Below are 27,534 nucleotides of genomic sequence, written 5' to 3'. Positions count from 1 at the left end.
TCATTGGTCCTTTTTTTTTCTACTGGATCTATCGAGTATGCATAGAAATAATCACTGTTCATCGAAGCAGGGGAGAATGCGTTGTGTGTACCATCAAACCAGCTTCTGAAGTTTCTCACTCGAATCTGGCACAAGCGCTGCAATGATCAGCAAATATCGATTAACTCGCACCACTCACCTGTCAAGCGGACTGTATATCTGCCCCTCTTTCCGAGACCCTTGCATTCACCTCCCTCACCGCCCCATCCGTAAACTGATTAAACAGCCATGGTGACATCACACACCCCTGCTGCAGCCCACCTTCACCTGGACTCGCTAACCTGTCTACTCGAACACAAAACTTACACTCTTGATGAATAAAACTTTTACTAATACCTTTCCTCCCCCACCATAAATAAGACTTTTACCAATACCTTTCCTCCCGCACCATATATTTTCAACACCAGCTACAGAGTATCTCTCAATTCCCAGCATAGTCTTTCTTCAGATCCTTTAGTACTTCATAACAAATACTTCACTTTCTCTGTTTTTCACATTCGTCAAGGCCAACACCTGATCCACACACCGTCTTCCACTCCTGATACCACATTGTTCCTTCCCAGTCTGATGCTCTGTACATGCCTTCACCCTCTCAGTCACTACCCTCCAGTACAACTTACCAAGTGCACAACATACCAATACCTCTTAATTCGAACATAAACCTTTGTCCCTCTTGTCTTTGTACAACAGCACTATTCATGCATTTCGGCAATCCTGGGCCACCTCACCGTGAACCATAAATACACTGAAAATCCTAACTAACTAGTTGATAAGACATCCCATTTCTTAAGAAAATCGACCGCAATTCGAACCGTTACTCGAGCCGCCGTGCCTTATACCTTATTTCATCTAGCTTGTAGTGACCAGTAAATTCCTGTACTGCCAAGGAAAGGATAACTGGCAATGACATCAGAATATCAGCTCCCCAGAACACTGAACTCACACGGGTATGGTGTATCAATGGCCCTACGAACGCTGTTGGGACTTTCTATTTATACGTATTTATATTTTTAGTGACGTAGCGCCGTGCCTCGTCACGTTGTCGCTGGCCAACAGAATTTTGTGCCGAATCTCCGAGAGAATGGTTTTAAGTTCAGGTTTCGCAGAGTTACAGTTGCGTGGGTTTTTTTTTTTATTGTTAACTAATGTATTCATTGTTTCGTGACTGTGATGACTGGAAAATGCCGAGTTTACTTGGGTACTGACATCGCTCTCACACGACCGCAACATGTGTGTACTGTTCGTAGCCTAACGGGTATGAGTATGGGACATCTTAAAGCATTTGAGTATTGATTTATTCCACGCCCCAGTACTCGACAGCTAGAAGTCACCACCGTGAGAGACAGTTTGTCACTCGTAGAACGACTCTTTGACATTCTCATAACTGCTAACTGGAACCCTCCTCCACGAATTTAACGACCGGCAATTATACTGTCGCAAGACATGCACTCGCTCTGGTGTCACCTCCCGGACTGGTAACGTTGTACTCCCTGCCACCCCTCAGTGTCTACCCCGCGGGCACAGCTTGGCAAGTCTGGTTCTCCCCCTCCTCCCCTTCTCCTCCCCTCTCGCCTTCAACTATGTACGTTAGGTTCCTCGCTTTCCTCTGTGGGTTACTACCCTTGTAGTGAGCTGGCAGCTCAGTCCTCATCCTTGTTTGCGTGACAGTCACCCTCACACAGCTTGGCCCTCTGATCTCTTCATTATTCCACCTATGGTTGCGAAAGCTTGTCATTCTGGTCCCTACCTTTCCTCAGAATGTTTTTTTCATCAAGCGCTCAGTAATGTGGACGTTCGACTATATATATATATATATATATATATATATATATATATATATATATATATATATATATATATATATATATATATATCGTCTACTAACCGTGACAGTCATGCTGTTTGTGTGACAGTCAGAACTCACAGTCCTCATGCCACAAGTGGTTTGATTCAGCAGTTGTGAACCGTGTGAGTCATTGGTATAATACCAACCCAATTCTGGCCGTAGTTTGCACGGGAGTGTGAGTGAGGAGAGATTGAGACACGATGAAGTGGCGTCTCTTGCTTGGTCGCGTGAGGGCGAACCGCTCTGAGGACGTGGGCGAGTGAGGGTGAACAGTTCTACGGACGTTGGGAGGCTGTTGTGGTGAAATATGATTTGATCTCCGTGGGACGGCTGTGTTACAGCACCACTTTACTCGAGCGTCACTATCTCAGATTTATTAGATCTGACCTGGCCCGTGGTTCAAGGACGCTTAAGTCTGCTGTAGACAGCTTCTAGGCATGGTTTAAGTTTTCTACCTTTAACGTAAGCTAAGGATTCAGGTTTCATAACCTCCATCTGTAGAAAGCCATGTTAAACTCAGCAGGAGGATGGATGTGCTGGAAAGGAGATGTTTGAGGACAATGTGTGGTGTGAGGTGGTTTGATCGAGTAGTAACGTAAGGGTAAGAGAGATGTGTGGAAATAAAAAGAGCGTGGTTGAGAGAGCAGAAGAGGGTGTTTTGAAGTGGTTTGGGCACATGGAGAGAATGAGTGAGGAAAGATTGACCAAGAGGATATATGTGTCGGAGGTGGAGGGAACGAGGAGAAGAGGGAGACCAAATTGGAGGTGGAAAGATGGAGTGAAAAAGATTTTGTGTGATCGGGGCCTGAACATGCAGGAGGGTGAAAGGAGGGCAAGGAATAGAGTGAATTGGAGCGATGTGGTATACCGGGGTTGACGTGCTGTCAGTGGATTGAATCAAGGCATGTGAAGCGTCTGGGGTAAACCATGGAAAGCTGTGTAGCTATGTATATTTGCGTGTGTGGACGTATGTATATACATGTGTATGGGGGTGGGTTGGGCCATTTCTTTCGTCTGTTTCCTTGCGCTACCTCGCAAACGCGGGAGACAGCGACAAAGTATAAGAAAAAAAAAAAAAAATATATATATATATATATATATATATATATATATATATATATATATATTTGTGTGTGTGTGTGTGTGTGTGTGTGTGTATACAAACGGTGGCAGTACTGCAGAGGATGTCAACTGCAGACTTCTTACGAGTTTATCAGCGTCTGGGTACTGTCTACCGGGATACATGAATGGCTGTGTATTCTTGACATCTACGTATGATGCCTGTGTGGTCTCTTGACAAACAAACGGGCCTCTACTTCTAAAACAATTTTAGGCGTTATTATTATTATTATCATTATTATTATTATTATTATTATTATCATTATTATTATTATCATTATTATTATTATCATTATTATTATTATTATTATTATTATTATTATTATTATTATTATTTGATTTCAGTGCCTCTGATTTTGAACACACACACATGGGATGAAGTAAACTTTGGGGCCGTTCACATTTCACTAACAACATTTATACGAGCGTACGATCCTTATCTTATGGGAGGGGAGGAGGGCTTGGTGGAGTGAATACTTGATGGGGGTCTACTACCCCAGCAGTCCAAGGTGCTGGGTAGGAGTGGTAGTCGACCAGGTTATTGGTAGCCTCGACTTGCAGGCTAACAGAGCCTCCGCAGCCAGGCTGGTTTGGTAGACCCCGTAGATACTTGTCCAGGGCATTTCAGTTTTTCCACTGTGCATCCTGTGGTGTTTCTGATGATTGCAGTCAAGGCGTTGAAAAAGAGTTTATGGTCCCGGACGTATAACGTATTCTCCCCTTTTTTAATGCATTACCGCAACTTTGGAATGCAGAGGTAATATTTTACACAGTCTTCCATGCTTGTCCCTGCCGGTAAGAATGGATGCTTTCAAGGATTTTTTGGGTATAGATGATGATATACCTCTTCCCTCTACGCGTCAGGGATTCCAGCCTGTCACTATATGATATTTCAATCACTTACAAGTAAATTTCACTTCATACTTTCCCGCGTAATTTGTGATTATATATTTTTCCTTGTATATTTTTTTTTCGGGTGTGGGAGGGGGTCGTGGAAAATTGTACGACTTGCACACTTATGAAATGCTGATTTCTATCAATTACTTTCAGTTCATTTTGATTTATAGGTAGTGTAATGCCTCATAAGGAGAGAGAATGTTTTCTTAATCAGAATGCTTTAATTTTAATTTTCCCAAATGTTCACAAAATTTTGTAATACTCTTCATTATCCACTTTGAAGTTAAAGAGTGGCTGGACGAAATTGATTTTACATATTTAACTCTGACTTGCATGGGAACTGGAAATTGCATTTATTCTGGAGAATCGGGGAGTCTCCTCTGTTCCACAGAAAACGATTCTCTTGGCTGTGATCCGTCCCCTAGTGGCAGTGATGTCGTCATGAATGATTATATAAGAAACTGTGTTATTCACTGGAATAGTTACTGAGACGCAGGGGAAGATGGTACTTGGTACGACACTAAATTAAACTGCGTTGATGCGTGGTGATGCATGGATAAGGCAGAATAACAAGAATATTATTTCCGATCAGGTGTTTTGAACAGATTTCTGCGCTCATTGTTTTATCTACTGTATGTATTATTTTCTCACCACCTCACTACACCGGTCAAAGTTATCATAGAAGACGGTGATTATTATTTTTTAGATTTATCGTATTTACAACGAACATTCAATGGACATCGTAGGGTATCATATTAATCAAATAATTTAATCATCCTTTAATGAACACCTTTATTAAGGGATATTAAACATGCCTGATAGGGTTAATTAGATACGTAATGAGGACAGTGTTCTCATGGGAGGTTAAAAGTGGGAACTTTATTATCACTGGGGCTTGAATTATATTCCCAAGTGGCTAATTTATGTTATTTATCGGCAATGAAATCTGCATCAAGGGTACCTTCTCAATTGCAAGCGATCAAAGAAAATGGAATCTTCGAAGGGTTAACTATTGAGATGGACCCCTCTCACTCCCTGCATGTCGTAAACTTGTGGATCAATAGATAGTCCGTCCTTGGCGCCACTAACGATCTCGTCTCGACCCAGACTACCGCAGTTTCCACAACCTTCTCCTCCTACTCCAACCCCCAAAACCTCCCTCCGGTGTTCACCTTGACGGTGATTGATGACTTCAAACATTTTGATCATCCTGCCCGATTTGGTTGCCACATGACACTGATCTCCAGTTAGGTTATTTGATATGGTTTTACATCGATCATAATATTAGAATAATTTTCCATGCTGAAACACCTTTTCACTACTTATCTTTTGTTAATTTGCATGCAATTTGATTGACCCATGAATTATTATTATTATTATTATTATTATTGTTATTATTATTATTATTATTAGTATTATTATTATTATTATTATTATTCAACAGTCATTATGTTGCAAGGTAATTAGGATGTTCTTTCTTTAAGGTAATGACAGGATCTGTATAGCGAGAGAAGTGCCTTGTCTCACATGATGCCCACAGATTTTATTAGTTTGAAATCTGTTTTAGATTTTTTAAAATCCTCATTTGCCACAGGGCCGTTGATTTTGTCAATGTGTATATTAAAGTGTTTTCTGTATTTGATTATTCTGTTGTGATATTGTTCATATGGTGCATGGATTATAGCAGTGTATCATTGTGCTGTATTTATATAATGATTGATGCTTGTTCTCTCCTGTATTTACTTGTATTGATTTTTTTTTTCCGGGAGGCTTGACTAACACACCCACAAGTGCCTCTGTGTTCGAGACTGTGAACTTTCAAACATTTTTAACGGAAACTGATATATACTGTTTTACCAGTTGACTTGTGCCTTACATTAGTCCTTACGTAAGCTGGAGCACTCCGGATAGTGACGCATTGTCGTATAAACAACGCAGTCTTGAACATTTTTCGCTCATGGGCAAGATCAAGGGAACGTAGTTATAGACTAGGCCAACCCAATGGTTATAAATATTGCTCAACACACGAAGGTGCTGCAAGATGTTGTTGATTAACATCCGTCATGCCTGAGTCATTGTCCTGGGTTAGATTATTCGAGAACTCTGAAGGTCATGACCTAGTGTATCATTGTTTACTATAATCTCCCTAAAGCCACAATTTTAAGCATTTAGGACGGTAGGCTAGTTTTTTTTTTTAGGGGGGATTACCTGAGGAATTTCCGTTCACATGTAAATTCTACCCATTGTTTCAGATTTTAGTTTTGGTTTAGAGTAATCCCAGCCAGTGACAAGGAAAAGATTCTCCGAAATTCAAAACGAGACCATGAAGTCATTTCCGCCCTTAGACGAAAAATATGTGAAAAAAAGACATCTTGGAAGTTAGGGTTGGGAGGACTGAGACGCAGCCGACCCACGCATGCTTGGCCTTTCGGCTGCTGGTATTCCGTATGAACTGCCAGCAGGTCGCCAAGGTGAACAGCGCACTCTGGGATCAGGGACCAGCGGGTGTGTGTGTGTGTGTGTAGTGTAGTGTACAAACGGACGCCAGTAGTGTAAAAAGATGCAGGTCGCGTATGGCATACATTAGTTTTTCTTCTTTACGTTTTGGAAACTCTTGATTTTTAACCTTTTCCCCGTGGGACATTGATGTTCTCGTCAAAATTGCATCGCATTTGATGACTACAAACATGTTTTTTTACATGTGTATAACATTAGTCATATCGACTGAAAATTTAATATCTTAGCATGAAGCTTGTTACTCCAGAGCTAACGAACTCGCTGGAGTTTGACAGTCTCACACACAGCCTGCATTTGGGTTGGCAAATGTGTCACAAGCTTCCAAGTTTTATCGTGAGATGTCAGTTGTTGTTATACTTTGATACAGAAATGTTATCATACGCCAGAACACATCTGGGATCATGGTATTTATTATGCTATGCCACCAGGTGCCGCCAATGACGTAGATATCGGTGTCTTTCCTTGACGTTTGTTTACCACAGTCTAGCATGATTCTCTGGTCATGTTGGCGGTGCTGTTGTGGCATGAAAGTTGTTCCTGCTGATATGTTAAGCAGTCAAGACTGGAAAGAAAAAAAAAAACTTGACTTACCCCAAGGATGTCACTGCATACACCCTAAGCTTATATGCTTCTCGCTTCTGCCCCTCCCTTCACCCCACACCTTCGATCTCCCTCCCTCCCACCCACCCACCGAGTAAGTTCTCCCACCCGACCTTTTCCCCCCCACCCACCTCCTCCTCCTCCTTCCTGCTGCATAATGCAGCCCCTGTCATCAGATATTCTGGTCTGGCCGCGGAAGAGAAGGTAAGCGTAACCAAACGGCACGTGGCGGGTAGATTTACTGAGGTTTAGGCTAGGCTACGCTGCTTGCCTCTGCTAAGCCCCTCGGATGTGTCAGGTTCTTGCGCTGTTGCTTGGTGATGATGTGTGTGTGTGTGTGTGTGTGTGGGTTTTGCAAATTGAATGTGTTTAAAACACTTTTGAGATTTAACCGCTGGTCTTACCTTAGGCAAAATTTCGTAGGTATTCTGATAGTGAAAATGTGTGTGTGTGTGTGTGTGTGTGTGTGTGTGTGTGTGTACTATGACGGTACATAATTTCGTTATCCATAATTGCCTCAGGACCCCTTAAAAGACCTAGAATTTCTCTAGGGTCCCCTTTCCAGTTGCTCTAGCAGCTCTAAGGCTGAGGTGCTTTCAGTAGCAGGGAAATGATGGACACAGCCTAGCCAAAGTTGATTTTTCACTCGCGGTATAACCTCATGATTGTATATATCATGAGGTAACACCTCATGATATATACAATGTTAAGAGACCACGGCAAGATGAGTGTAAACCTTTCTCACCGTAACATAAATAGCCGTAACCAAAAAAGAATTAATCATCTCAGAGAGAGAGAGAGAGAGAGAGAGAGAGAGAGAGAGAGAGAGAGTTGTAAACTCACAGAACAAGCTAAGCGAAAGAACAAATTAACGTAACTAACACGAAAATTCCTCATATGATAATAATACAGGGATGATACCGAGGGTCGGGGACCATGAATGTAAAGCTCCCTCCCCTCCCTCACCAGTAGGTAATAAGAGACACGACCTACTTTCAAGTGATTATAGGACTGCAAAGCGAACTCCCTCCCGTACTGTACAAAGAGGGATTGACAAATAGGTAATTAAACTCGCTCTCGGGCGCGCATCCCTTTTTTCGAAGTGGTAGTCGTGAGTGAAATACAGGGACAAAAATTCCGTAAAAGATAATGAGGTTCATTTAATAATTATAAAAGGGTTTCTGTGTATGGTAGAGGGCGTGGCATATATTTTAAAGAGGGAATGGTGCATGTATGTTAGAGGTAGTGCGTGTGGTGCTTGTGTTAAAAGTGGTAGTAGTGCATGTTGTATATTAAAGAGGGAGTGGGCACGCTTGCACACGTTAAAGTGGGAGTAGTGCTTGTTGTATAGTAGAGGTTGTGGACCTAGTGTATTAAAGAGGTGGTGGTCGTGTTTTGTGCTGAAGGGGGGTAGTGGGCGTGTCGAAACAAAGTGGCAGAGGGCGTGGTGTATGTGTTGAAGTGGTAATGGGCGTGCTGTAAGTATTAGAATGGTGGTGGGTGTGTTGTATTAAATTGTTAGTGGGGTGTGGTGTATACGTCAACGTGATCATGTGTGTGATACATGTGTTAAAGCGGTAGTGAGGGCGTGTTGTGTGTATTTGGTAAGGGCGTGGTGGCCGTAGAGTCTGGGCGTGGTAGTAGAGTGGGCGTGGTTACGAGGGAGGGAGTGGGTGTGGCCTACCCTCTCGGTAGCTTCTGCCTTACCCTTTAATGACATCTCGTATGTCATACTTTCACTGTTTTAGATATATTTGGTGTAATTCACCTATGTGTATGTGTGTGTGTGTGTGTGTGTGTGTGTGTGTGTGAATATTGTATAGCTGTGTGTATGTGTGTGTGTGTGTGTGTGTGTGTTTGTGAATATTGTATAGCTGTGTGTAAAAGACATTGTCATAAGTGGACCCAGATAATGAAGCATCAACGTGAATCCTATGCTCACCAAGCTACTCTTATGCATAGGGTGTAGTTTTACGTAAATATATTGCTGGATGAGTCTTATGGAGAGACTTCGTAACTCAAGGTGTCCGTTGCCTGAAAGTCTATGGCTAAAGCGAAGTTCTGGCAAAGTCATCTGGCGAGACGTCTTCACTGCGTGAGCCATCGTGACGCGCCCGTTTGGACAGGTGCAGCTTTGCCAGTGGAAAGAGAACCTGAAATCGTAACATAATGCGAGATTCAAGATGAAGAACATTATGACAGCTAGATTTAGGTGTGAGGATATATATTTAAGTATATGTAAAGTTTAAATGGCTTGCAAGCGTTTCCTGTCATTGGTGGAGACCGATTTTCTTTCATGTGTTTGGTGCATCGCTGGTAGTACGAAGTGACGTCACGGCCCAGTCGAGCCGGCCACCTCAGCTGAGCTGGTTGTGTCTTAGTCTCTGGTGTGTGTCAGTCGAATTACTCCACTTTTTTATAAGTTTGTCAATATAATCTAACCGAAAGTTGTATGTAAGTGACATAGAGTCACAGCAGAACCTGTCGCCAACGTATAGTGAGCATGACAATTGTGTCTGGTGCGTCAAATTGTGATGTTCCAGGCTCATTTAACTGAAACTTCCTGGAGGTCGCCAGCCTCGTGTCCTGGAGCTTGTAAATCCAGAGTAACCCGCTTGTTTTGATGCATAAGGTGACGCCTCAGGCCACCAGTACTCCCCTTGAGTTGGTACTGTGGGTTTATCCGTTACCTCTAAACAGCCTCAAGAGTGTGAAGAAAAACTCCTTTGAGGACTAATTCAGAGGCCTGAATTGGATTTAGTAGAGAAGTGATCTAAGGCCGTAAGATTTAAAAGGCCTGGAAACGTGTGTGTTGGAGTGGTTGGCGATTAAGGCTGATTACCACAAGCGTACCCTAGCAACACTTTGCAACGCTCTTCAACCCGCTTGTTGTACATCATCAACCCGCTTGATGTACATCATTGAGTCCTCACGTTGGGCCGCCACCAGCGAATAGCGAGCGATGAGACCTGTTTTAATTTGGTATTGAATGAGAGCTTTATTTTGGACGGTTTAATACTATTTATGCTTCAGGAAGGGTATCGGATCTGGTGATGTTGATGGTAAAGTAGAATTTAATGTTTTTGTTACATTCCTCAATTTGCTTGCATGTTAAGGATGAAAGTATCTGGAAATATTGCATGCAATACCACCATTGTTACTTGAAGTATAACGGTCATATAGTCAGATCTTCAGTCCAACTTGTATGAAAATGTGATTAATCATATGATATTTGACACATCAGATTATGCATTAGATTGTCTTATGAATGTTACAGGTTACAGATTTATACACTGATTTCAACGTGAACAAAGATGAAATTACTAACTCGTGTGTCTTGATTACAACTTCTGCAGTCACTGCTGCATTTGGGTCAATACTCTGCTGCTCGTCTTCTTGGTATCACGATCCATGACGTGACTGTGGAAATAACGATGCATCGATGCATTCGCATTCGGAAGACGTAGCTGAGTAAATAGGAGAATTGTTTTCCTGAAATTTTGATAGGAGGGCGGGACATCGTAACACACTGGCTTGAGCTAGGCTGCGTGGCGAAATGAACAAATGCACACATTCTTACTTGCACCCCACCATTCATTATTCGCACGATGCCTACATTCATATCAGGTTCTCCAACCTTAAACGCTACGAAATTGATTGGGGGTGTGTTGGGCGTCAAGCGGTCAGTATGGATCAGATGGTTGACCAGGTCAGGCAAGGCTATCGACTTGTCTAACATGAGTCTCCATATTAAGCTCTGCAGTGTCGTGTGCGGTCAGTGACCTGAGAGAGTTGTGGCGTTGAACAAAGGTACTTGATGCCTGAAACCGGAGTGCACCTACGTCTTTAGCGAGTTAAAAATGTCAAATAAGGATGAGTAACCACAGTAAAGCGTTATAACTGCTAATCATTTAGAAATCTTACTTAAAGTACACTATCTAAAGGGGCACGTACCGACAGCCCCATGACGCTTACAATGGAAACCCACCGAGCTACTCGGAGTCGCCAAAGTCTGAGTTCATCACTTTTCACTAGAATGAAATTTTTAACTTTGGCTCACTGATCAGAATCTCACTCGGAATGTATCCGCAGCTGCCACACGCCCGCCGGCGCGCCGGTGTCGTACAGAGAAGGAGCATCCAGCCTACGAGTCGTGAAGACAGGGTCTCGCACCTTATTGTGAAACATGAGTGCATTGTACTTCCGATGTATCGTCCTTCCGAAAAATACAATATGGTGCCAAGCGTAAGATTAAGGGAAAACATACCCATGCAGATTCGAAATGTTTACTTGATTATTGGCTATTTTGCCTAATTATAGGCTATTTTTTTCGTTTTGTTTACTTCTTTTTAGAACGATGCTTCGGAGTATAGTTAACCCCTCGCGACCTGTTGTACACTGTGGCGTTGCTGGCAACTTCCTGATGGTTTGTGGACGCTGTTGAAGAGTAGAGCAAGAGCAGACAGATCACTTACTCGCATATGTGAGCGAAGCACTAACAGAAATCGTCAGGTTAACTGTTATGCCTAGAGAGAAATCATTTTTCTCTCTCTGACGATCTCGAATCTTACGAGAACTGCTCAGCAGAAGCCAGTTGATAATATAGTTTACCTCTACGAAAGGTGTCGTCCTTTTATTTTCCCAATTCTAGGTAGGTGTCTGGGTTCAAATACTCGAGAGAATCTTGACCCTGACGGTAAGTGACCTTGGTAACACAAGGCAGGAAGCGAGATAAAGCTCGACCCGTCCTCCGAACTGACAGCGACTGATTATATACATGCTGTACTTGCACGGTTGCTAGGACAGGTGGAGTTGCCTGTCAGTGGGTAGCTTGGAGAGAGAAGAGATTCTATTGGCTGTGCGTTGTTACGTTTTTAAAGATCCTGTTGGCTGTTCGTTGTTACTCACCGTTGACAAGGGTTATGGCTGTTAACGTTATACGAATAGCAGATGTAAGTGCTATGCAGATCCAACTCTGTCCCGCCAAGGTTGTAGCTGTTGGTTATATAAGTGTTTGGTAAGATGGCAGTGGTATATAAACTACAACATAATGGTCATTATGACACCTGCTATAATAGCGAATTAGTCAGCACCCTATCATCATGTACACAATTTATTATTATTATTGTTATTATTATTATTATTATTATTGTTACTATTATTATTATTATTATTATTATTATTATTATTATTATTATTATTAAATCGTAGGACCCCTTAAACGAAGAGGCCATGCAGCTTTAACTCTAGAACCCCTTATCCAGAGGGTCATTCATCTTCAGGCCTGAGTTGCACCTTATGTATATGTATATATATTTATTATGTAACACCAGGACCCCTTTCAGGAGGGCCCCTGCAGCTTTAAGGTTGCTCCTTATGCAGTAAGGTCGTCTTCAATTGCCTCGCCAAAGTGACTTCACTCGCGGTGTTACCATAGGTAGGCGGAGTCCGGTAACATCTACATTTTCATTATATATATTTTCTTTTTCTTTCGAACTATTCGCCATTTCCCGCGTTAGCGAGGTAGCGTTAAGAACAGAGGACTGGGCCTTTGAGGGAATATCCTCACCTGGCCCCTTCTCTGTTCCTTCTTTTGGAAAATTAAAAACAAAACGAGAGGAAAGGATTTCCATCCCTTGAGATCGTATTGTGACCATTCTTACAATTTCCTACCGACAAGAGAATGTTTTTGGATTGGGGTTCTTTCGCTGCTGAATGTAACTATATCCTTCCTTAATCCACAGTGCTGCAAAATTTCTTACTAAGTTCAGTGGGAGAAAAAGAACAAGTGTTGAAAGATAGAGTGAGGAATCCCAGGTGATGGATGTGGATTTGGATTATTTTGGCGTTAGACTAAATAAGGTGAGAGGCTGAAGAAAGATAATTTGAGGTGAGAAGAAAGAGAGAAGGCGGTGGAGACGGAACATTGAGGTCCACCACTGAAACAAGGGAGATGTTGCTTAAGCGTTCACTGTGATGTGAGGATTAGAAAGAGATCAAAGAGAAAAGCAGAAGAGACTAAAGGATGAAGATAAGAAATGAAAGACGTACACCATAAGCTGTCAAAAAAGCATTGCAGTTGTCGGCGACTTCGTCCAGAGATTCACGAAAATTCGTGAGACAAGGAGGATGTGAATCATAGGAGAGAGCGGTTTTGATGTGTCATGTAGACTTAAGACACCAGTAGTAACGAAGGTGTCGGCTGTTGTATTACGCTCAGTGTGTATCAATTGCGCAATGAGGCCACTAGATCATGACGTCACGACGCAGGAAAGAGATGAATTAATTCGTACCGCTTTGTAACGCATCTACGAACAGTTTATACTTTCCTTCTTGGAACGTAAGTAGTATTGTGTTCGACAGTAACACCTTTGAGTGTGTTGAATATCGTGTAGACGCGTTTAGTAGTCAAATGCGAAATAGAATGAGTCATTTAATTTTGCTCATTTTTGTGTTTTCATGGATAAGGTTGTTCAGTCGAGAGCGACTGTGTGGTTATGTGGTGCCGTGAGAGGCCATGCTCGCTTACCACATAGGTCTGCGGTGCCGGACCCCACCCACACACACACACACCCACTAACTTGTTCGTTGTCACGAAAACATTTTACACATATTTCTCGCCTAACTAGTTTCCTCTCCTTCATGATCTTAAACATTCCCTAATATTTTTCCTCTCTTTTTATCAGGAATCTTCAGGTAAACCAAGTCAGTCATATATACACAGAAGTTAATAGTTTATGCGGGTTGTTCTGACTATCACTTTGTTTTGTCAAGTGATCTGTAATTAGGACTCTACAAATTCCATACACATCAGATCAAATCTATTTCCGTTAAAACTCAGTAGGTCGGACACTCTTTGCATTAAAAAAAAAGAAAACCTAGAGACGAATTTTGTATTAAGTCAGTTTTTAGGAATTTGTATTGTTTACATATACCTTGAAGTTACAACAAACGAGCTTCGTAAAACCAGGAATCGTTCCGGGCGATTGCCTTCAAAGACGATGTTTGGACACACTTGGCGCGCGCGCATCCACCCACACACACACACACACGGGCTTCCGTGGTGTACTGTTTAGTCTCACAGACTATGATTCACGCACGGGTCCACCTGGGTTTTAATCCTGGGCGTGACAGTATCGGCCCACAGGTAACTAAGGTTTTCATCTTCCCCTCGGTGCTGGTCGATTAATTGGCTTGGGCTAGTGTGTGTGTGTCTGTGTACATGGAAACTATGTTTGGAAAAACATACACACATGGAAACCACGTGTGGGAAGCACATGGAGACTACGTACGGAAAAAGATACACGCATGGAAACTATATGTGGGAAAAACACACATAAACCATATGTGGGAAAACATACACACATAGATAACGTATGAGAAAAGATATGCACATGGAAACCATGTGTGGGAAGACGTACACTCATGGAAACAATGTGTTTGGAAAAATATACATGCAAGGAAACGCATTTATCAACACACCCACACAGGTAGCGAACCTAAGTAAAGTATCCAACAGCACGCACACCTAACACGCACACACAAACATACACAAAAGGACATGCATACATACGTGAGAAAACACGTACATATAAAACGACCTCGTGTGGAACACGTGCGTAACTTTTTTTTTCCACACACAGAAACAGAGGCTAGGTCCACTTGCGGACATGCGCACACGATGATACACACAGATGATGCCACACGGGTGTGTAAGACAACGCTTCCTAGATGCCTTGACAGATAATCAATAGATGGTGGGGTCCCACAGGTAGAAACTCTCCCCCCGGACTGTAAGAATAGGTAGAGTACGATATTGTTCATGGAGGCAGACTTTAATTTTTCGCTACTTTAATCGCAATTGAAGCTGTTTTTATAATTCTTATTTAAGAAATATGGAAATGCCGTTGATTTTGTATAGATTTTTCATAAATTTTCGTTCGTACGTATTAGAAGAATTAGTTCCAGTTTATGGAAGTTTTTATTGAAATCCTGGACTGTTCAAACGACTAAATCCACTCTGAAGAGTAACAGATGATGGTCAACTTTTTTGTTTCACCCTATTGTTTCATGTTGACGCATATAGAGTCAACGCCGCCAGCCAGCCTCTTCTTCAGTTACATCTCTGTAGTAATGAGAGAAGTGGAAACCCAATGGCGTATTGTTACACTCGGAACAGTTGGCCAGCCTGCAGCAAAAATCGTCGATTGGCGGAATTAATTCCTGCGTTCACGTGTATTTAGGCATTGATAATTGATTTAAATATCATCTGATTCTTGGGGATGTTTTGATTATTCGAGCCAAGGTTCATTGTGTATCTCATAGTTGATGGAACTTGGTCGGAACGTTTGACATCGTTTGTTGATATATACCAACCTCAAGTCGCGCGTATTATTCTCTGGTGAAGTGTCTGGTGTCAGAGATGGCAAGGGCAGGATATGGACATAGCAGGGGAACTGATGTATGTCGGATGACGGTCCAGAATCGTCCCCAGATATCCTGGTATGGATGGGAGACCTGTTCCCTCGCCCGAAGCCAGGGGTCTGCTCCTGACTCATCAGTGTTGCCATACGCAGAGGTACAGGGATCTGCATCGCGGATTGCGCTATAAGATTCGCATGGTCTGGTCCGGTTGTCTGGTGGATATTATTATTTTAGTGACTGAGGATACGGATAGTGACGCATATCTGTGGACTGTGTTTTTGTGAAAGTATGTTGGTCGAGCGAGTTGTTTGGTGATTGTGAAGTTGTCAATATTCGTGGAGGATGATGACTGGTAGTATTTACTGATTACATATGAATGTGATGAGAGGCTGAAGTTGCATTTATGCTATATATATATATATATATATATATATATATATATATATATATATATATATATATATATATATTGGTGCGAATATATTCTTCGTTAATATTTTCTCACACCAGTAATTTTCTTACGATGTGAACCATTTGCATTATGATCAGTAATCTAAGAACCTTAGATTTTTGTATTGAATTTAGTGAGTGTTATTAGGTGAATTCCAATGTGTTTATCAGGGTAATAATAAAACCTTGGTAAAATCGTCTCCTAATGATGGAAAGTGGTTGGTAGGCCTAATGCTGAACAAGGTTACGTTGTACTGTACCTTTACATGATTATGGAATAAGCCATTTTTGTTATCCTTGCCTTACTCTCGTTATTAAAACCCCTGATGTATGAACGTTAAGCTTTAAGGTTATATAGATTGGCGAAGACATTACAACAACATCACGCCTTTAGTATTTACTACGTTTGTACCGATTTTTTTTCCGCTATCGGCTTTTTGTCTTAATTGCCATTCGTTTCTGTGGCATTTTTCATTTTTGTTTTACTGATGCTTAAAAATATTTCTGCTGTCTACAGACATACCGTACTGTTGAAAAATCCCAAGACAGTGATGTCTGTGTCTCGCCCACCGACCGCCCACGCGCTGCCCTTTGGCATATTAAGGTTGCTAAAGGTCGCTATTTCCGAATCGTCATGTAAGGTGAAATTCGTGGGTGGGGTTGTGAAGGTGCTAGTAGGAGTTGGGGGGGTGAGGTGTTCATAGACGCAAGCAACGTGGTGCTCCTCTGCGCAGTAGGTGGGACTTGTTCTTACACGCAAGACGCCATTTTATTGCACGCATATGTCAAGATATTGGCTCCAGAGCTTCTTTCTTTTGTGTGGGAAACTGTAAAATCGGATAGTATTTTTTTTTTTTTTGCTTGTTACTTATGCGTTTGTTTTGGGGAATTGTCTCTATATTCTTTATTCGGCCATTCATTGTTAAGTACATAATGATCCATATTGCCAGTCGAGTTATGGCGCTTTTGTACATTTCAAGATAAAGTGGGTTCAGTTAAGTGGGTCTCGGTATTGACGTGGGCACTCTCGTCTGGAGCACTCGCTCTCCCTCTCTTACTCTGTGGCTCTCCTCGGCTTGCACACACACACACACACACACACGCGCGCGCGCTTGTGTCCATTGCTATGCACGGATTTATACCGTGTTATGTTTTTAGAATATCTTTCAAGACAATGCGACTTTGTTGTATTCTGATGTTACCCTCCCCCGCTAGCTCGGCTCTGTTATTCCTCATCTACACCTGCTGTGGGATGTGTTGTATTCTATTTATACACGGAGTGTCAGGTGTGTGTTGGTGAGGTGACTGCTGAAGTATTCCCGGCGCCGCGTGGCTATGACCAACGCCACCCACACGGTTCAACGTTAACGTTGACTACGTCACCCACGTATCACTGCGGCCCATATGCCCAAGCTCACCACGTAATAACGCCGTACATCCTACATGCTTTCGCCGCCCACAGAACTACATAACGTACAGAAACTGTGCCTACAACGACGCCTCGTATGCGACACACCCACCAAACCTCAGTCAACAACACCTGGTCTGTAGTAGGTTCTCGAGGCCGCTCGGCTAGGTGGGCGGGACTAGGGAGGAGGGGAGTGTGGAGAAAATGTCACAAGGTGCATCATGATTATTCCATGACCAATAGCTTGTTGTTGGTGTCGGTTACTTTTAAGTTAGGAGTTTTTGCGTGTTTTTTTTTCATCTTATCCTTTGGTGATTTATAGTCTGTAATTCTTATATGAGCATGTTTCTTATGAGGTAATTTATATGAATTAGTTAATTAGTTACATTTGCTGATGATTATATGCGTGTGCATTTTACTGTGGAATTGATTACGCTAGTGATTTACCTCGGTATATAAGCATGTCTGACCATCAGTGCACTTTCGGTTAGAAAAGGGAAGCATATTGACCTACACTAGAAATTCCTATCCATTTCTCGAGTTGATTTTGTTGCCTCGAAAGAGTCCTGAAATGTGGAACATTTCTCGTGTAGTTTTTTTTTTTTTTTATAGTGACATGAAGTTTATGGCCTTTTGGACTGTAATGTGACATTGATGATAATGGTGCTTTGTATATATTTGACCATCAAAGTAGTTGTGGTAAGAAAAGTGAATAGTATTAAAACTTGAATACCACCATAAGTTCCCGTCCATCTCTCGTGTCTCTAAAATGTTCCATAATTTGTGATGTATTCATTACTTAATAGAATAGTATGGCTTGAAAATCAGTCCGACATATATAATGGAAATGGTTGACAATCCCTTGATAATGACATTTGGACTAAACTGCTTATCAAAACCATCTTAAACTTGTAATTCCTTTGGTAAATACATTTTGTACATCAAAGCGTGCAAAGTACATTATGTGAATGTAGCATTCAAGATCACATTAAAAAACATAAAGCACATCTCATGTGGAGAATATTTTAAGATTTTGATAACGGTCCAAATACATATACGAAGTCGCTGATGGCAAATTATGTATAAATGAGACATTGTACATTTTTATGCTTTTTTTTTTATTCAGTCGATGAATCCTCTCTATAGGGTGATTAAAGTACTAATAATCTGCTTTATCAAGCTCAAGCTGGCGCTGTTTTTAGTCGATTAAAAGACGGGTCAAGTGTACCTACATATGACAAGTGGGAAGCAGTCATTCATCATGTCGAGCACCGGGGTGGTTCATGAGACGTTGCATGATCTCCATTTGCAAGACAACTGAATTGTGAACCAGCTGACGAAGGGGGGGGGGGGGGACCAGCGTTGATCGCGGTGATAACATGCAATTACTCGATTTGCCGTGGAATTCGGTGTAATTACGTGTCGCTTGTTATTACGGCACTCTCGAGACGGTAGTAATTAGCACGTGTGTTGTGTTGTAATGTATTGGTCTGCGTGATGTGGCACCTTGGTGTGTGTGTGTGTGTGTGTGTGTGTGTGTGTGTGACGGCACGACTAGACATTCTTCTGTATGAAGTCATGGGACCTGGTTATGTTAAGGTACTTCTCTTGCAGTTTTATTTTGTGTGTGTTTGTGTGTGTGTGTGTGTGTGTGTGTGTGTGTGTGTGTGTGTGTGTGTGTGTGTGTGTGTGATACGACAAGAGAGTTTTACACTCGTGTTGTCCCGTTACTCAAAGTTGCATATATGTACCATCATTACTCCTGTGTGTGTGTGTATGCATCCACATATCCTAGTTTATGTCACGCACCTGTTTTACCGAAAAATCATGAAGGGAGGATGAAAAGCTGGATGGACTGTGGACCAGGATTCGAACCCATGGGGATTTTGATTCCAGGCGGCCTGTGTTTGCATGACGACCAGTAATGCTAACCGCTCCTCCACGGAGGCCCATGTGTGTGTGTGTGTGTGTGTGTGTGCAGCTTCCTCCTGCTGCAGCTTAAGTAACTACAGTCATCAGAGTCAGGAGGGTGGCAGCGGGGGTGCGTGGTGCGGGGGTGTTGATTATAAGGCTGGGAGCAGATTAAGATCCCCAGGGTTGGGGTTTGGGAGGTCGATCTTCTAAAGCGGTGGGTGAGGGAGCGACCTGATGACATGATATCGTAAGAGGGAATTCTCTTAAGGTGGTTGTTACTTGACGACCTCATAGCACGTTGTCCTAAGGGTCGTTTTTGTGGAGGGAAGCGAGTGGTTGACGACCTCACAGCACGTTGTCATTAGGGTATGTTGATGAGGCGGCTGGTGTCTGACGACTTAAACGCCACTTCACGATACGTTATGGTCCTAAGGGTCGTTCGAGTGGGAAGGCGAGTGGTTGAAGATCGCACACTATTCCTGGGGTCATTCTGCTCGTAAGGGTTCTTTTTTCTAAGGCGGTGGTTGGTGGTTGACGTCTTTATTGCTCTAGGTCGTCATCGTTCGCGGCACGACCCCAGGTCCCCTGTCAACAGTAAAGGTCGTCATCGCTGAGGATACGACCTAGGTTCCTGTGGACGACATAGGTCGTCACGGTTGGGAATACGACCGTAGGGCCTTGCGGAGGTCGTCATGGCATTGTAATGAGGTCATGTTTGGCTTCCTCTGTCATGCCGTGTGGTGGTAGGCTTCACGTGTCACGCACATGAAGGCACAGTTTGCATGATCAGGTCAGCGACTGCAGCCCCTGAACTGCTGTGCTGATAAGAATGCATCTGCAAGGTATATTTTACCCACAGATTCTCTTGCCTTACCCTGCCTTACCCTGGTCTGACTATGTTTTACCCTACCTTACCCTAGTCTGACCCTGCTTTACCCTGTCTTACCCTGGTCTGACCCTGTCTTACCCTGGTCTGACCCTGCCTTACTCTGGTCTGACCCTGCCTTACCCTGCCTTACCCTAGTTTGACTCTGCCTTACCCTAGTCTGACCCTGCCTTGCCTTACCCTGGTCTGACCCTGCCTTACCCTACCTTACCCTAGTCTGACCCTGCCTTACCCTGGTCTGACTCTGCTTTACCCTCTCTTACCCTAGTCTGACCCTGCCTTACCCTACTTTACCCTGGTCTGACCCTGCCTTACTCTGGTCTGACCCTGCCTTACCCTACCTTACCCTAGTCTGCCTCTGCCTTACCCTAGTCTGACCCTGCCTTACCCTACCTTACCCTAGTCTGCCTCTGCCTTACCCTAGTCTGACCCTGCCTTACCCTACCTTACCCTGGTCTGACCCTGTTTTACCCTAGTCTGACCGTGCTTTACTCCATTCAGTCGCCACATTTTTATAAGATAGGCTTTTCACTTCCAAAATTTTGTAAACATTTTCCCTTGTCTCTTTTCTTTTTCCTTTCCAATAACCTGGCCATATTTTGATGAAGACCCGGCCTTGATGTGGACTTTAGTCCGTGACTATAGCCTCTAAATTGAAAAAAAAAAAGAAAAAGAAAAAAATACGTGGACGAGGCAGGCTGGATCATGGCGCCACGCTTGAGAGAGAGAGAGAGAGAGAGAGAGAGAGAGAGAGAGAGAGAGAGAGAGAGAGAGAGAGGAGGGGGAGGTGTCAGGATGGAGGGTGGGGCGGGTGGCCGGATTGTGGAAGGAGGAGGAGGATGGTGGGGGGGGGGGGGACGAGCGCGGCAGGCGTCGCCCTCGCAAGACCCCGGATTGCCTGACGCTGACGGCTGTCCCATACGGAGGAGGTTGCTGGTGACTGGTATATGAGTCGGGTGGAGGGGAGGAGCGACTGATGAGTGTTGGAGCGGATAGGGAGGCAAGGGAGGAGAAAATTAAGTCAGGCGTGGAGAGCAGAGTGGCCAGCTGACGCAGTCACGACGAGAGGCCTTATGGATAACGGGAGAGGTGGAGGAAACAGGAGAGGTCATCCGGAGGACGGGAGGGAGGCAGGCTGTCAGCCAAGGGGCACGGGAGGGAAAGGCGATCAGCGTGACGGGCGGCGCGGGAGTCACTGGATACGACTCGCAACAAACAGTGTCGGGACGGGAAGAGAAACATGGAATGGGCCAGGAGAGAAAGGGAAAGATATACAACGGTAAGAGGGAGTGAGGAAACTAAAATAAGCGAGTGAGGAAGAGAGGATGAGGTGAGAGGTGGTAGCGAGAGGAGGCAGGACGGTGGGTAATCAAGCCAGGGATCTTGGCCGTCGTCTTGTGGAGGGGGTAGTAGGGAAGGGGGTAATGGGAGGGGGGAAGGGGGAAACTCCACGCAAGTCGTCGCGTCACCCGCCTCCCTCCCTCCCTCACCACCGACCGTAACACACACACAGCAGTAAGCGACTGGCGCCGCGACCTGCTGGTGTAGGGTGTGGCGGGGCAGAGACGACCCCTCCTCATCATCCGTCATCCCGGAAATAAATGATTTATATCTGATCTAACTTGGCTGGGTGAGTGTGTATGTGTATGTACATGGTGTGTCTATATAGCCGTGTTTGGTTATGTACGTGTGTGTTCATATAGCAGCTGCGTGTGTGCGTGTAAGTGTATTTGAGATTGTGTTTTTATGATGAATGGAATCCTTTAATAATGATTTTTGTAACGATTGGTTGTAACGATTGGAATCCGCTTATGACATGATACAGGTCACTACAACTCTGACGTCCCGTATAAAACCTTCGCAACACCGAGATATCATAAGAAGCTTATGTAACAACACCATCCACAGAGTGCAACTATAAATATAACGTACCAGATATCTTAAGGCTGAAAGTCTTGACTATATACAGTTCATTCTCGCGTATATACAGTTGTTTATCTAGGTATTATTTCCATATAATGACTAGTTGTTGGATGAAATACAGACGTGTTCGCAGCTGTAAACTAGATAGATTTAAGTTTGCCTTCCCCAGACGCGCGCGCGCGAGTGTGTGAATTTTTTGTTCTGTACGGGCAGGGGTTGTGTCTCGCGGGGCCCCACCCCTTGAACCTTCTATACTTAAAACTTTTTAAGCTTTCGCATGTTGTCCGTATTTATAACATCGTTCAGTTGATATCATTCATCCATCATTTACACATTTTTTCTTTATAATTTTATTTTACATCATGTGATTCGCCTAGTTTCGATTACCACGTCATCGGTCTGGTCTGAAAACTTCAAAGGTTGTGATTAAGTCACTTCTCACTCTTCTCTTTTCCAAGATGAGGAAAATCAAAGTCTTTAGCCTTTCCCTGTAACTCAACTCCCTTACTCCTGGTACCATCTTTGTTGACCACCTCTGAACATTCTATGCTACCTCTTTGTTCGTCTTTAGGTGCGGTGACCAAACCTGAAATGCGTATTCTAGTTTTGGTCTTAACGTAGGATTAGAACATTTTGCTAACTTATTTCCTCAGTTGGACAACCAGAAGGTTAGTCTCCTCCCGCCAACTTTTTCCAGGTTGATTAAGTTTGTGCCCTAACTTGATATTGTCCCAGTCTTAATTTATCCCAGTCTAACCTAATCCAACCTAGCCTAGTAGTTTACCCCTAACTTGTTCATCTCAGTCTAACCTAATCTACCCTAGCCTGGTCACATTTATCCCATTCTAACCTAACCTAGTAAACGTTGGGGGCGAATCTTCAAAATGATCCCCTTATTCATACTTTTGAATGCTGTTCTGATATATATCAGCGGACAGTTTGTCTCCTTTATTACTCCCTTAAGGTGGGACGGACGACAGGTTAGGGAGTAAGCGACTTCCAGTCCTCTCTGACACACAGACTCTTGCAGCATATTTTCTGCTGGATAATATTGAAAGCAAGGCCCATCGCTGTGCCTTTTCCTCATTACATTTATCTGGGATGGAGTTTCATCAGCCATGCGTCAGACCAACTTTGGAGTTTGTCATGGTCCCCTTGCAGGGTAAAGCAATCCTCCTCGTTTTCTACTACCTCTCAGAACCCTGTCATCATCCAAAAACACATTCAGGTGGGAGTCCAGACGTTCTGGCAAGTTATTAGCATAGATCAAGAAAAGCAGTGGTCCCAGAACAGAACCCTGTAGCACTCTGCTGGTGACTTCAACACATATCGACAAGACTTTCTCAGATATGCGTCGCTCGTTATCTCCCACTGAGATAATGTGGGATTACTGTTTATGTGTTTACGGAGGGAGAGTTTTATACCCTAGTTTCCTCGTCTCTTAACCTTGTATATACGGGTGTACGATGTCTTTACACACACACACACACACACACACACACACACACATCCAAAAACAGGTTTCGTGAGGTTTGGTTAATTAATTGTATTAAGTTGCTAACCTTGAATCACAAGAGACATGCCTAACATAATGGCATAATTGAATTTCAGACGAACACTTACAAATAGGGTGTCAAAGTCATTAAGGTGGCATCCCTGGGCAGAAAAAAAAAGTTGCAGACTTGAATACGGTCTAGTGAATGAAAGATGTTGCAAACGTCCAAAAAAGGCGGCAGGGCTAGGGATAATAAGTTACAAACGGTCAGTAAGGCTGTTGTGGTGAGGGGGAAACAGGAGTACAAACGTACTGTAAGAACGGTGGAAGAAGTTCCAGAAGTTCACTGAGGTGGATATGATATCAGGAACAAAATTTCAAACCAACATTTAATTGGCAGTATTGGGTAAGCAGGGTTACAATCGTCAGCTAAGTTGTAAGAAAACAAAAGCCATGAAGGGAATATTAAGGTGGCAACGGCAGGGAAACAAGCGTTACAAACGTCCAACAAGATGGCGTCGGTGTTGTGGGTAGGGTTACGACCACCTTGAGTTAGAAGCCGTAACTGTAGCTGGCAGGCAGTAGGCAACACCAGGCAGGCAGCCAGCAAGCAAGAAGGATACTGTTGCCTGCTTGAATGCCCCTGGGGAAGCGGGTCGGGAACTGGGGGGAAGGTAGTCAAGCCGGTTCTGAGTGTTGAGGGAGGTTGGAGGGAGGCTTCTAAGTGGCTAGGTTAGTGTATGCTACTATTACACTTCTATCGAATTCGAACAAATATTGCGGTCGTTCGCAAAGATGTCACTCATCATAAAATGTCGGTTCCGTTCGTATGATGGTGAAAAAGGTAATATTTGCTGTATTTACGGTGGTGTTTGAATTCACTCAGGGAAATTCCATTTGCGTCCGAAAATTTTCGCGAGCTAGGCTGGACGCGGAACAGAACCCTAACATTCTCGGTGATCTTGCCCAAATCGGGACACCTGATCACCCTGCCAGGTCACCTAAGTAACCTGAAAATCTAGTTTGAGCTTGCATGTAACAACCCAAGCATATCATGGGTTATGCCAAGGTTATTTGCAATATAACCTGCAGAGGGTTGCCTGTCTACAGTTGAACTGTTGCCGTCAGCGGAGGCAGTGACTATGCAGAATCGTTGGGACTGGATCGGTCAGTTGTCCCGATTTTCAGCGATATGTCTGTCTAGTATCCCGGTTAACTTGCCCGCAGAGTGCTGTAGTTCTCGATTTTTTTTTCTTTCGTTTCAGATCAGTTATATTTCCCAACCACTCTAAACAAAAAGTTGGGTATTATTTCTAATGAACTACGCGTAGTCTGTGACTTCGCATAGTTGATTACACTCAAGTAAGAGTAGCCTAAAGTGAATTACGGTGTCTGCGTTCCAACCTCATTAAATCATTATTTATGCTTCTTATACGCTCTTGAAGTTTGTCTGATATTTATTTCATGGTACACATGTCTGAATAGAACTGTATAAGGTTTCTGATAAACTTCATCCCCGTACTACAAATGCAGGCGTATTTGAATATGTCTTCGTTCTTAATATTAGCTACCTAGTTCAGTTAATGATAAGAATATTTACTGAACTGTATCCTTAAAAGAGAAAGTCTGAGTAAAGAAACTGCAATGAACTCTGAATGAAGAAATTGTTGCAAAAAATAGTTACGTCGTTTTTTGGTATACGAACTACACAATGCAAATTATACGTTTAATTTTCCTCATTTCCGGTTAAGGGGAAGGTCACCAGATATGACAAGTCCCGTAATATTTGCTCTCAGGACCTCGTCACAAAGTTGTGAATTCCATATATAGTAGTATTTGGCATCGTCTTGCTATTTTTAGTAGTCTGCACGTGACTTTGTTGCAAAGAGCTTGGTCATAGACTTCATAAATAAATGTCGACATGCTGACTGATGATTCGCTGCAGAAGAACCTGTTGGATATCGACTTAAGGTTACCAGCAACACAAAGTGCATGACCTTTGTATCTACTATCATGCCATAGAGATAAATGCTATTTTTGTGATTTATGTGTTCGGTGTTCATCACTTGGAAATTGACAGTAATACGTTTTAAGACATAAAAGAGAGTTTAAGGTGATCATAGACATAGTTGCTTCATTTTTACGCATAGAACTGCTTTCAATTACACATGACTGCTAAGAGGCTCAAATTTTGAAGTGCGCGGGAAAGTCCACACAGGAGAGCCTTTATAAATATGTTTGAGAGCGAGTTGTGGTGGTAGAATTCTGAAGCCATCGTAGGATGTGCGTAAAGATTAGCCAAAATTACTTCATTGTCTTAGTTATTACATTTAAAATCCTTGTGCTTAGTAAAGTTTACGGGCCTCCAACATTTAAAAAGCAGAGCACGGAGATTTAACTTTAGGTGAGAAGCGCGCGACTGTGTTTTGAAGGCGTCATAACCTCCAACAATATCCCGGCTGGAAGGACGAGGCTGGGAGTGCGTCAAGGTCATCCACTCGCGCTCCCACGGTCACGCCGGCGCATAGTTAGGCGCACCAGTTTGGAGATTTGCCAACCAGCGTCATGGTAATATTCATATCCGTAGCCAAGCTAGCCAGCGCCGTGATAACATTCGTGTACTTAGCGTTCCATCATGGGAGGAACGTTCATGTCCTTAACCTCCGCCAATAGCAGTGTGGCTTAGGTAGTAACCTTATCCTTAGCGTAGCCAACCAGCGACGTGTTAACCGTCGTAACTCTAGCTTAGCCATCCATCTCCATGGCGACGTTCGTGTCCTCAACCTAGGAAACCACGTCAGGGAAATGGCCGTATCCTTACAGTAAGTAACAAGTGTCGCGGTAACGATTGTAACCATAGCCACGAAAACAATTGCCTGAGCAACTGAATTGCCAGCCAAATATTGCTGCTGTTTCGAAGTTCGTGTCTGTAGCCGAACCAAATCAGTCACACAACATGCCCAGTTGGCTAGATAGTCACCATATTTGGTTTAAGGATTATGAGATTAACATAGTGCAGCTGAAATGGGGAAAAACTTTTGCAATTTGATGGATAGTATCTGTGTTACCGAAAGGAAAGAGGTCTTGGCTTCTGACTTGATTTTTTTTTCTGTTCATAGGGTGAATGAGCTGAGACTGTGGAGCTCCTTTTAAACAAAGATCTTATCAGTTTTGGAGTTCTGTAAAGGCCTTAGATTCCTGTTGTCTCATAAGCCATTGTAGCGGAGTTTGTTTCCATGGTACAAGGTAGTTAGGAATTTCCGCCCTGTGCCATTTTCGTCACTTCCTCAAGTAGTTTACGTTGTGAAATTCTTGCCGAAATGATTTAATGCGGAAAAGTTACTTGTTTAGCTCTTCGTCTCAACGTAGCAAGAATAGTTTAATCGTTTGTTTTATCCCACCGCTTCTTTTTACCTTGTTCCTCCCACCCGTCGTGGGAGAGGCGCTCGAGCTGATGGCGCAGCAGTTGGCTCTGGTGTGGCCGACGACGCGACGCCCTGTTGGGCGGTGGTAACATGTGAAGCGTGATTCATGCATGGTGTTGATAGGCGCCATACCCCTTTTTGTGGGCGAGAATGCTGGTTTTGATGAATCATGTGTGTGAGATGGTGTATATTATATGCATAATGTTGGGCTTATTTCAGATAATTACAGGGTCATGAATTAAGATATGCTAAGAACAGTGCAAATAGGCTGTAAGAAACTTCACTGTGTTGGAATATATATATTTTTTCACATTCCTGCTTTTAAACTGTTTGAAATGTCACCAATGAAAAATTCATGAACATGAAATGCCTGAATTTTTTGTATTTTGTATTGAATTCTTTTCATCTTGTAAAAGGGTATTCCCATCACTATAGGAGGAAAAGCTTTTGTATATTGTAAAGGGACGTTTTCTGTGGAAGTTTTAGCTTTCCTGTTGTAATTCGATGTAAAAATGGACTGAATGATTTATACAGCATTAAGCTGCGAATTTTGATATGCTTTTGCCATTAGGCGGTGACGCAAAAGATGAT

At 43.1% G+C, this 27,534-nt stretch overlaps 1 protein-coding gene across 29 annotated transcripts in view; it reads left to right on the top strand.

The window, feature by feature from the left end:
- LOC139751502 (calpain-A-like) overlaps positions 1 to 27,534 on the top strand; it is a 244,635-nt gene that overhangs the window by 1,956 nt on the left and 215,145 nt on the right. For 22 of the 29 annotated variants that reach the window (XM_071666983.1, XM_071666982.1, XM_071666986.1 and 19 more), the window contains exon 1: positions 9,330 to 9,405. The exons of 1 other annotated variant lie outside the window; for it this stretch is intronic. The gene's annotated coding sequence lies outside the window, so the exon portion shown is untranslated. 6 more of the 29 variants (XM_071666993.1, XM_071666994.1, XM_071666991.1 and 3 more) reach the window with 4 other exon arrangements.

The sequence above is a fragment of the Panulirus ornatus genome, chromosome 11, assembly GCF_036320965.1.
Source record: "Panulirus ornatus isolate Po-2019 chromosome 11, ASM3632096v1, whole genome shotgun sequence".
Classification (NCBI taxonomy): Eukaryota; Metazoa; Arthropoda; class Malacostraca; order Decapoda; family Palinuridae; genus Panulirus; species Panulirus ornatus.
This window is presented reverse-complemented; position numbering and strand designations above follow the sequence as displayed.